The sequence below is a fragment of the Trachypithecus francoisi genome, unplaced genomic scaffold, assembly GCF_009764315.1.
Source record: "Trachypithecus francoisi isolate TF-2019V2 unplaced genomic scaffold, Tfra_2.0 Contig00677, whole genome shotgun sequence".
Classification (NCBI taxonomy): domain Eukaryota; kingdom Metazoa; phylum Chordata; class Mammalia; order Primates; family Cercopithecidae; genus Trachypithecus; species Trachypithecus francoisi.
Window position 1 is genome coordinate 20,513 of NW_022680815.1, and position 10,256 is coordinate 30,768.

Consider the following 10,256-nt stretch of genomic DNA (forward strand, 5'->3'; position numbering starts at 1 on the left):
GACTGATCAAAGGGTATGGCCTGGTAGAGCCTTTTTTGGACTACATTTTTAATATATTAACTCCTGAGTTCTTCCTAATAGAGAATTCACTTCTACTCCCATCCAATGTGGTTCACGTGGTATCGGAATCATAGCCAAATAATTGTGAAGGTGTGCATGTGCAGGATGGGGTTTTATGATGAAAACTCAAGAGGAAATAGAAGAAGGGGGCTTGGAAACAGCAATGATCCCCCTGCACTGCAAAGGGAGGTGCAGGTAGGATGAGGTGGGGAACATGGCCATCTCTTGTGAGGTGACACCATCTGGGGGAAGTGGAGGGTGCTTCTTCCTCAGCCTCTGTCCCTGCATCCTCTCCAGTGCCACAGTCCCTTCTGCCTCACACCCTGTCTCTGCTCTAAGGAACAGTACAGAGTGTGGGTGCTAGTGAAACGTGTTCTTAGTAACCAGTCAGCCTGAAGCTTCGTCACGCAATGGCTTGGTCATTTCCCGGACGCATGTATGCTAGGCTGAGAAGTTAGGAGGTGTTTCCATGACTTCCCAAATAGCGGACAACACAGGCCTGTGTGTGTCAGGTGATCCTTACTCAGAACTTTGCTGCATTTTTATTTTTTATTTTTTGTACCTTTTATTTTGTAGTGATTGCAAACTTACAAAAAGTGGGAAGAGTGATATAAAGAGCTCCTGTATACACTCAAATTCTCCCACTCTTAATATTTTGTCTCATGCTATTTCCCTCTCTTTCTATATGTGTACAAACTTTTATAGGTTTTTCTGAGTCATTTGAGTGCAAATTGCAGAGATGACTTCTTTTATCCTCAGATACTTTCATGTGTGTGTCCTAAGGACATGGACATTCTCTAACACAACCTCAGTGCAATGAGCAAAATCATGATGCCACTGTGGATACATCCTTTTGTCTAGTCTGTTGTTCAGATAGTTTATCAATGGTGTTTATTTGCCAAGCTTCCTTAGTCTGCTTTAATCTGGAAAAGTTCTTCGTTCTTTCTTGTCTTTGTTATCCTGTCATTTTTGAAGACAACTGGCTATTCTGTAGAATGTTTTCTGTTGGGGTCATCAATGGATTCGATGTAGGTTGTGCGTTTCTTTCAGATGAAAATTATAGAAGTGATACCGTGTCTCTCAGTTCATCATTCCAGGAGGCCACAATACCATCGTCCAATTGCTGATAGATGTTAACATTAATCTCTAGATTTAGATAGCATCTTCCAGGTTTCTCCACTCTAAAGTTACTTTTTTGTTTGTGTAATTAATAAGTATTTCACAGAGCAATACTTAGAAAATAGGTTTATGTTTTACTTCTTGTTAAACTTTTACTTTCTACCATTAGCATATAATGATAATTCTTTCCTGAATAGATTATTATGATTATTGTGACTATCTTTTTTTCTAACTTCATCATTTCTTCTGTATTTATTAATGGTGTTCATTCCACTGTAAGGAAAACTTTTTTTTCTCATCTGTCTATTTATCTATATACCTAGCTACCTAGCTTCTCTCTCTCCATAGATGGAACTCAGGGTTTCTTATTTTCTTCAGTAAGTTATAATCTGTTACCACTATTATTCCAATGTGTAGGTTATCTCACAGTTGGCTACCAAGAGCTCCTTTAAGCAGCTTCCTCTGTTCTCTTGACATGTTTCCATTATTATTAGAGCCTATCCTTACCTTCTCATGTATTAATAACAAGAAGTTCTAGATCTATTTTATACTTTCCTTCATCCAGCTCTAGAATCACTGACTGAAATCTGTGGTGACTTCAGAAAGCAATCTCGAGTGGTGCCCGTGCTCATTCATTGCTACAGGGATGCCATGGTGCCTCTGTCAGTAGTTATTAACCTGGGGCAATTTTGCTTCCCAGGGCACATTAGTAATGTCTAGGACATTTTTGGTTGTTGCTACTTGGGAGGCTGTGCTACTGGCCTTCAAGGGGCAGAGGTCAGGGATTCTGATAAACATTGTGCACTCTTTCCCATAATGGCAGATTAGAAGCTTTCAATGTGCCTCAAGCACTTGGAAATAGCAAAATAGCACGTAGTGATCAGCTCTGTGAGTTTTACTCAAGAAGGAGAGTGGGAATCCACTAGAATCCTGAAGGACACCTCAGACGCTGGGGAGGAGAAGGCAGGTAAATAGCCCCTATGACAATGTGTTCCTGATAGAAGTGAGTGATGTCCCAGAATGTGAGAGGGTGGAGTCTCCATCTGTGATGTACCTTTCCACTGGGGATTCCATGGAACTAGGCCAAGGGAGAGCACTTAGTTTCTCCCAGGCCCTGGAGCTAACTTGGGGAGATGCTTGGGCACTCTGAGAGGGAAAACACTGGAAAAAGCTGCTGGCATTTTCCCAGAAGTAGGACAAAGAGCAGTATGCCATTTTTAATCTGGGCTCATACAGTCAGTCATTCTTAGGTGACCCAGCAGCTTGCCCACAAGCTCATTTTAGTCTTGGACCAGATTAGAGTGCTTGTGCTAGAATGGGGTAAGGACCTCCATAATTAGAATTGTGCAGTGACTGTGAAAAATGCGCTAGTAGTAGGTGTTGGAATTGTGCTCACCCTTGTTGCAAGTCTGGAGCAAGAGGAGGGCTGCTGCAGCCATGGTTTCTCCTGGGTGATAAGACTTACAGCCAAGGTCATCTTGGTGCCTGGAACTGGTCTCCATGTATCAGTGCAGGATGCACCAGACTTCTTCCCTGAGATCATGGAGCAGCTGGATCCTCTCCGCCCCACACTCTGGCTGATCTCTAGGCATTCAGAGCACCTGCTCACTCAGATCAGCAACCTGGGTAGCCCCACCCTTCCTATGTATAGACTGTCGTGCAGCAGGGCCTTCTGCACTCCATACCCAGGTAGATCTCCAGGCATTCAGAGCACTTGTGTGCCTAAATCAGCAGCCTTTGGTGTGCTACCCTTCCTGTGCAGAGACAGTGGTGAATCAGGACCCTCTCTGCTCCATGCCCAGGCAGACCTCCAGACAGGTAGAGCACTTGCTCCTGCAATAATAGCCTGAGCTGGCCCAACTTTCCTATGCAGAGATTGTGGTGTAACAGCATCTGCTGCACTCCATGCCCAGGCAGATACCCAGGCATCTGGAGCACCCACTCCCCTGGATTAGGAATTTGGGTGTTCTACATCCTGCAGAGAACTGGAGTCCAAGGAGGTTTCTCACATTCATGCCTAGGCACATCTCTGGTGCTCAATTGATGCCCCTGGACTCCCACTCAGTGCTGGTTCTTGTACCTGCTATTGGAGCACCTATAGTTATGCCTGCCCATCTTGGTCCCCTCATCCAGAGATGGGCAGGGAGCTCACACCATGGTGCACTTCAGGATCAGCCCAATGCCAGAGGCAACAGAAAGCTTCTCCCAGTAAACAAGAATCAAGTATATACCCATCTGCATTAGTCACAGCCAACTCTTACAGACAAGCACCATCTATTGGCCTGTAGACAAACCGCACAGCCCAATATAAAGCATGCTGACAAAAGTGCATAGGGTTATAGAAGCAAAGCCAAAAGCCCTATAGTCACACCCCCTAGAAAGGGGTAGAAATGGAAAGAAAAACAAAGATATAGAGAAAGATAGAAAAAAAAATTCCGTTTGCATGAAAATAATTACAAAAATTAGAAGTGCCAATGTGTCCAAATGAGAAAAAAACAGCACAAGAATCCTGGCACCATGAAAAATCTGAATGCTGTGACACCATCAAAGGATCACATTATCTCTCCAGCAATGGTTCCTAATCCGATACATGAAGAATTCAAAGCATACAATGCAAGGAAGCTCAATGACATCAAAGACAAGGTTGAAAATAAACAAAAAAAAATTACTGAAGCAATCCAGGAGATGAAGAAAGAGATGCACATTTTAAAAAGAAATCAATCAGAGCTTGTGGAATTGATAAACTCCACTGAAGAAATTTCAAAATACAATTGAAAGCTTTATTATTAGACTACACCAAACAAAACAAATCATTTCAGAGCTTAAGACTGGTACTTCGAACTAACCCAGTCAGACAAAAAAAGTGAACAGTCTTTGAGAAATACGTGGTTATATAAAATGGCAAAACCTCTGAATTGTTAGCATTCCTGAGAGAGAAGGAGAAAACGTAAACAACATGGAATACATATTTGAGGTAATCCAAGAAAACTTCCCTAATCTTGTGAGTTTCATAGACATCCAGACACAAAAATTACATAGAACACCTGAGAGATACTGTACAAAATGGACATCAAGGCCTATAGTCACCAGGCTTTTCAAGGTCAATTTAATAAAAAATCTTAAAAGCATCTAGAGAAAAATGTCAGATAATGTACAAAGGAAACCCCATCAGGCTATCTGCAAAGTTCTCACTGGAAACTGTACAAGTCAGAAGTGATGGGAGCCTATTTTCAGCATTTTTAAAGACAAGAAAATTCAACTAAGAATTTCATGTCCTGTCAAACTAAGCTTTATAAACAAAAAAGAAATAAAATCTTTTTCAGACACATCATCACTAAGGAAATTTGTTACCACTAGACCAGCCTTACATGAGATTCTTAAGGAAGGACTACACATGGAAACAAAAGAAAGATCTCTGCTATCATAAAAACAAACTTAAGTACATACTCCACAGACCGTGTAAAGCAATTATGCAAAGCAACCAGCTAATAACTTCATGAGAGGATCGAAATTTCATTTATTTCTTAAATGACCATACGTAGTCGTACTTACAATTCTTCCCATTGTACAGATGAGTTAACTGAGTCTCCTAGTGATGACATCCCTAGCTCTCTCAGTAGGGGCTCCATCCACCAGTTTCCTCTTTACCAGTGAGACTTCATTCTCTCAGCTACTGGGAGTGTGGCCACTGATGGCTCACAGCTGAGTCCCTCTGTGGGCATTGATCTGAGTCAAGGAAGCTGCTTTGTCCAAGTTCATGCCCCTCCCAGAATTGCCTATTTTAAATAATAGGTCTATATGGGGGTACAAAATGTTGACTCTTGCCCAAATACCCTACCACTCTGAGACCATCCTCATTGCAGAGCTCTCCATGGACCTGGCTGTGGCCTCTGCTGAGCTGCACCCCTACCTGACTTCTCCCTCTGCCCCGCTCAACGGCCCTGCCTTCCCAGCACATGCCTCAATGAGCCTCTTGCCCAGGAATCTCCATATGAGTCTGTTTCCAGGAACCCTAACCAAGAGATGGTGGATTCAGAACCCACATCACAAACATCCTCCTTTTAAACTGCAGTGCGTGTTAGGTCTGTGAATGTTTGGAGGATGGGGCAGTTTTTGTCTAGGAGACTGGATGTCTCTCTTCTCAGGATTTGAGGAGTAGAATGTTCTAAATGTTTTCAGACCTGAAACCTATTTGGAAAAATGGTGTTTCGTCTGGAAGTTACCTGTTCTTTAAAATCTCTTATTCAGCTGAGACTCTTTTTCCCTCCTTACTCCTTAGTGAAATGAAAACCAAAGCTTCCATTTGTATTGGACTTGGTGAAGTATTTCACTTACCGAATTTCCTTTGATCCACCTAATGGGGAAGGCTAGGCAGGTAACACAAACTCCTTATAATTTCAAGGAAATATGTAGAAGGGAATTTGGGGACAATAAGCCAGGCCATGTAATTTTCAGATAATTTTGGTAACATTGTACAATAAGCTTCATTTGCCACCCTGGCTCTGGGACTGGCACTTAGTGGTATGTCAGCTCCATCATTACTAGAAATATCCTGGATGCAGATAGCAGGAATCCTGAGAAAGGCTGGCCGCCTCTCCCATGATGAAACTGGTCATTTACCAAAGGCCATGGGGGTGGTATTCACAGGGTTGGTGCAGCGTCCTCAGCAGGGGCCCAGGTGGTTTCCTTCGATCTTCTCCACCATTCATTGGACTCTTGTACTTGGGCACATGGCTCATAAGTGAAAGGTGGACACCATAGTTAGAGACATTCTGTCCCACACTACAGCCTGAAAGGTGAGGAGTAGCAGCAGAGGAGGTCACTGGGGGTGAGAAGAGAGTGTGGAGATGTGGAGAGTGAGAGAGAGAGAGAGAGAGGAGAGAGAGAGAGAGGAGAGAGAGAGAGAGAGAGAGAGAGGATTCTTTCCAAGGCATCTTTCTTTTCTATTCAGTATAGGCTTCTTCTTCTTCTTCTTCTTCTTCTTCTCTTCTTCTTCTTCTTCTTCTTCTTCTTCTTCTTCTCTTCTTCTTCTTCTTCTTCTTCTTCTTTTTAGTTACTTGGCTGCCTTCTTAGATGTTATTGCCTGGACTTGGGTCCTATGCTGCCTGGGGTGAGGAAGGCTAGGAAGTTTATTACATGGTGCTTTCAGCCTTTGCACTCAGGGCAGGCAGGAGAAAGGGAGTAGGGAATAGCTGGTAAGATTTTCAGAACAAAGCTTCTTAATATGAGAGTCCACAAAGACTTTGTAGAAACTCCATTGCACTCAAAACGTTACAAGTGTGTTTGTGCGGGAGTGTGCCTACGCATACATACACACCATTTCTACAACACTCATCTGATTCCTTATGGGATCAGTGACTGTTACCCCATTCTAATGTTGAAGTATGGATACTGAGATGTAAATGCAATGCCGTGAGTTTGCACTGAAATTAAATACAAACTCACCTCTCGGCTTTAGACGTTGATTCCTTTCAACTGAACTGGGCAACAGGTTACCTCCTCTTTACATTCAATGAAAGTAGAATGCAGGAGAACGAAAGAGGATGAAATGGAGCACTCTAAAGCCAGGCCAGAGCCCACCTGCTAATCGCAGTCACTGAGTCCACAGCAGTGATGAGTTCTCTGGTGGTGAAGGCTTTGTAGGGAATGTGACCTAAGATACCCTCTCTTCCCCAGGAGCTAAAAATATAGTTGGCAGAGGATATAGCTGAAAACATTCAGTGCCATGAAAAACAAGGAAACACTTAGTAAATGCTAGGTGACTTTCATAACTCAGGGAGCATGTGAGAACAATTTTTTCCCCCTTGGGAAGGAGTTTCACTCTTTCTGCCCAGGCTACAGTGCAATGGCGTGATCTTGGCTCACTGCAACCTCTGCCTCCCAGGTTCAAGTGATTCTCCTGCCTCAGCCTCCCAAGTAGCTGGGATTACAGGCGCCCACCACCAAGCCCAGCTAATTTTGTATTTTTAGTAGAGATGGGATGTCACCATATTGGCCAGGCTGGTCATGAACTCTCGATCTCAAATGATCCACCCGCCTCGGCCTCCCAAAGTTCTGGGATTATAGGCATAAGCCATCACACCTAGCTGTGAGAACCCCTTATGCTGAAAATAAACTGCCGATTAACTCGTAGTTGATAAACTGTTAGGCATATGTGGGCATATCAACCACACCAATAGGTCATTCAGTCATAGTATTTGTTAGTTTTAAAACTAGAGACATAGGGAGGATCCAAGGGGAAATAACCTATAATCTCATCTCCCAAACTCTCCTAGCTGACACTAAAAAATAGGTAGAAAGAACACACACACATTTTTGTCATATTCAAATGGAAAAGAAAGATTCTAAATGTTAAAAAGCAAAAGCCAAATTATCCATCTCCCTACCCACACTACCACCTCTCTTCCGTGATATCCAATGTTAATGAATACAGACGACTGCTTGCCTGTCTCCTTCCTGTATTTCAGATGTCATTTTTAGTAGAGGTGGGGTTTCACCATGTTGGCCAGGCTGGTCTGGAACTCCTGACCTCAAATGATCTGCCTGCCTCAGCCTGCTAAAGTGCCGGGATTATAGGTATGAGCCACTGTGCCCAGTCCATTTCCTCTACATTTTCTAGTTTGTCCACTAAAATTTTATTCTTCCTTTGCCACAACTCAGAGTGTTTTGTATTTTGCTTTCCTGTCTTTTAAAGATATCTTTATATGTATGTGTATTATAGGATTATATATAATATATATGTATTGTATATAAATATGATCCAACTTCTTCTAATTTCATATCCGTATTTCCAGCTCTTTGGGAAGCTTAAATCAACTTCAAAACCTCCACAAATGAACTCACTATCTCATGTGAAAAGCTCACCAGCAGCCAGGCACCCAGGATGGAAACTGTCACATAGTTCTCACATTCAGTTGGCAAATTCAGATTCCAAAATCTCTTGTGGTTCTCAGACCCCATGCCCTTTCCCAGCTACTGTGCTCAATACCCCTGTTTTCCCACAGTTCCCACTCCTCTGTCCTGATGCACCCTGAGTCTTGGCTCCTTTTAAGACTGTTGATTTCAATTTTTTATAATCAGAAAAGGTGTAACAAATGTTCTTGCATTCACACAAAAATCAATGGGGTTAGTGTATACTTCAGTTTATAACAAACATTTCTAAAGTGATTGTACAATCTTACCTTCCCACCAAGGTGTGACAGCTCCTACTTGCTCCACAACCTTGCCTTTGAGGCTGTCAGTTATTTTTCCCCCTTTTATATCCAGAAATAACTATTGTTTTCTAGTCTCTCTCTCTCTTTATATATCAGGATAATGCCACATAGATTATTCCTTACCTTTTTCTATCTAATATAGTATAATGTTCTTCTATATCAAGAAATACAGATGTGTTGGCTAACATCTCCGCTATGTTCCCCCTGCTCCATCCCCTGGTCATCACCAGTCTACTCTCGGCTTTTATAAGTTTGGATTTTTAGGTCCCGCATATAAATGAGATGATGTAATGTTTGTCTTTCTCTGTCTGGCTTAACGTAATGTCCACCAGGTTCATCTATGTTGTCACAAGTGACAGAATAACACATGACCCTCTCTGTTGCATTTCCCCCCAAAGCTCTGAGTGCTGTGTCTTCTATGGGGCAACCACTCTCGATCTCACTAGTGTGGCTCAAATGTCCTGCTGGGCACAAGGCATTGACCCCTCCAGCCTGCACTTCCCACACTGAGGCCCTCCACAAGGGAATCCTGCAGATCCCTGCCAGACTGTGCCCTCCCAGCCTCCTTTCTAACCCTCATTCTGAAATGTGTGCTTTGAGCCTCTTCCTCATTCTCACTCCTAGGCCATAGTCTCAGCATAGGTGTCATCACTCACAGGAAGCCCCCCTCCCTCGGACCTCCATCCTCCTAGGCTGGGATGGGCTCTTCCTTGGTGGTGCCTGGCATGACGGCTGCCCATCCCTGGGGATTGTTGCTGTCTGCAGCCTCGCCAGCACCCAGCACCATTGAGCAATCAGCACGTGGTGCTTCTCGAAATAGGTCATGAACTGACAGCCACAACAGGGAATAACTAACAGATTTGTGTGCAGTATTTATCTGCATCATCATCACATCCTTTAATTCTGTAATATTTTAATATTAGGCATCAGGAGTAATTTTCCAAATATTTTTTATTTTGGTTCTTTTTCCACGTGTTTTTTAGTATCCTCAAGATGATGATCACATATTGAGTGGAACACAATTAACTATAGATTCATTTGAAACAAATTATTATGTTCACTTTATTTGTTCTTCCATACAAAAAAGAGCTCTAGTCATATTTTATCTCTCTTCTCAGTAAATTTTGTTATTTTTCACAAAGAACTTGCTCATATATTTAAAAATATTTTATGATAAAATATAGATAACATGAAAATTGTCATTTTAGCGTATAAGTATTGAGTTTTACATCATAAGTATATCACATTGGGTGCAAACATCCCCCTTCTCCAATGAAAGAATTTTTATCCTCTCAAACTGAAACTTTGTATCCATAAAACATTAACTACTCGTTTCTGCTATCCCTTAAGCCTAGTTACCACCATTCTATTCTCAGCCTCTGTGAATGAGGCCACTGTAGGTAGTCATATAAGTGGATGACATGGTATTTGTCCTTTCTTGTCTGATTTATGTTACCTTGCATAATTTCCTCAAAGTTCAGTCATATCGTGGCATGTGTCATAGTTTCCTTCTTATAAGATGAAAAGAATAGTCCTTATATGGGTATATAATAGGTTTCTTTATCCATTGTCTATCAGTGGATATCTGAGTTGCTCTACTTTTAGGCTATAAGGAATAACATTGTTGTGAATATTTTCAAGAGTATTTTACAAAGTACCTTTCTCTTAAAAAATACTGCTGTCCATTTTCTTGCCTCTAGAGGTGAGATTTTGTTATTCACACATTCCAATTAGTTTTTGCTCGCTTCTAGGAAAACTACTGATGTTTGAATTTGTGCCAGGGATTCAGCCATGTTGCCAAATACTCATATTGATTTTCAAACATTTAATTTGTTCTTCTGAGCTTTCTAGACACATGAAGAA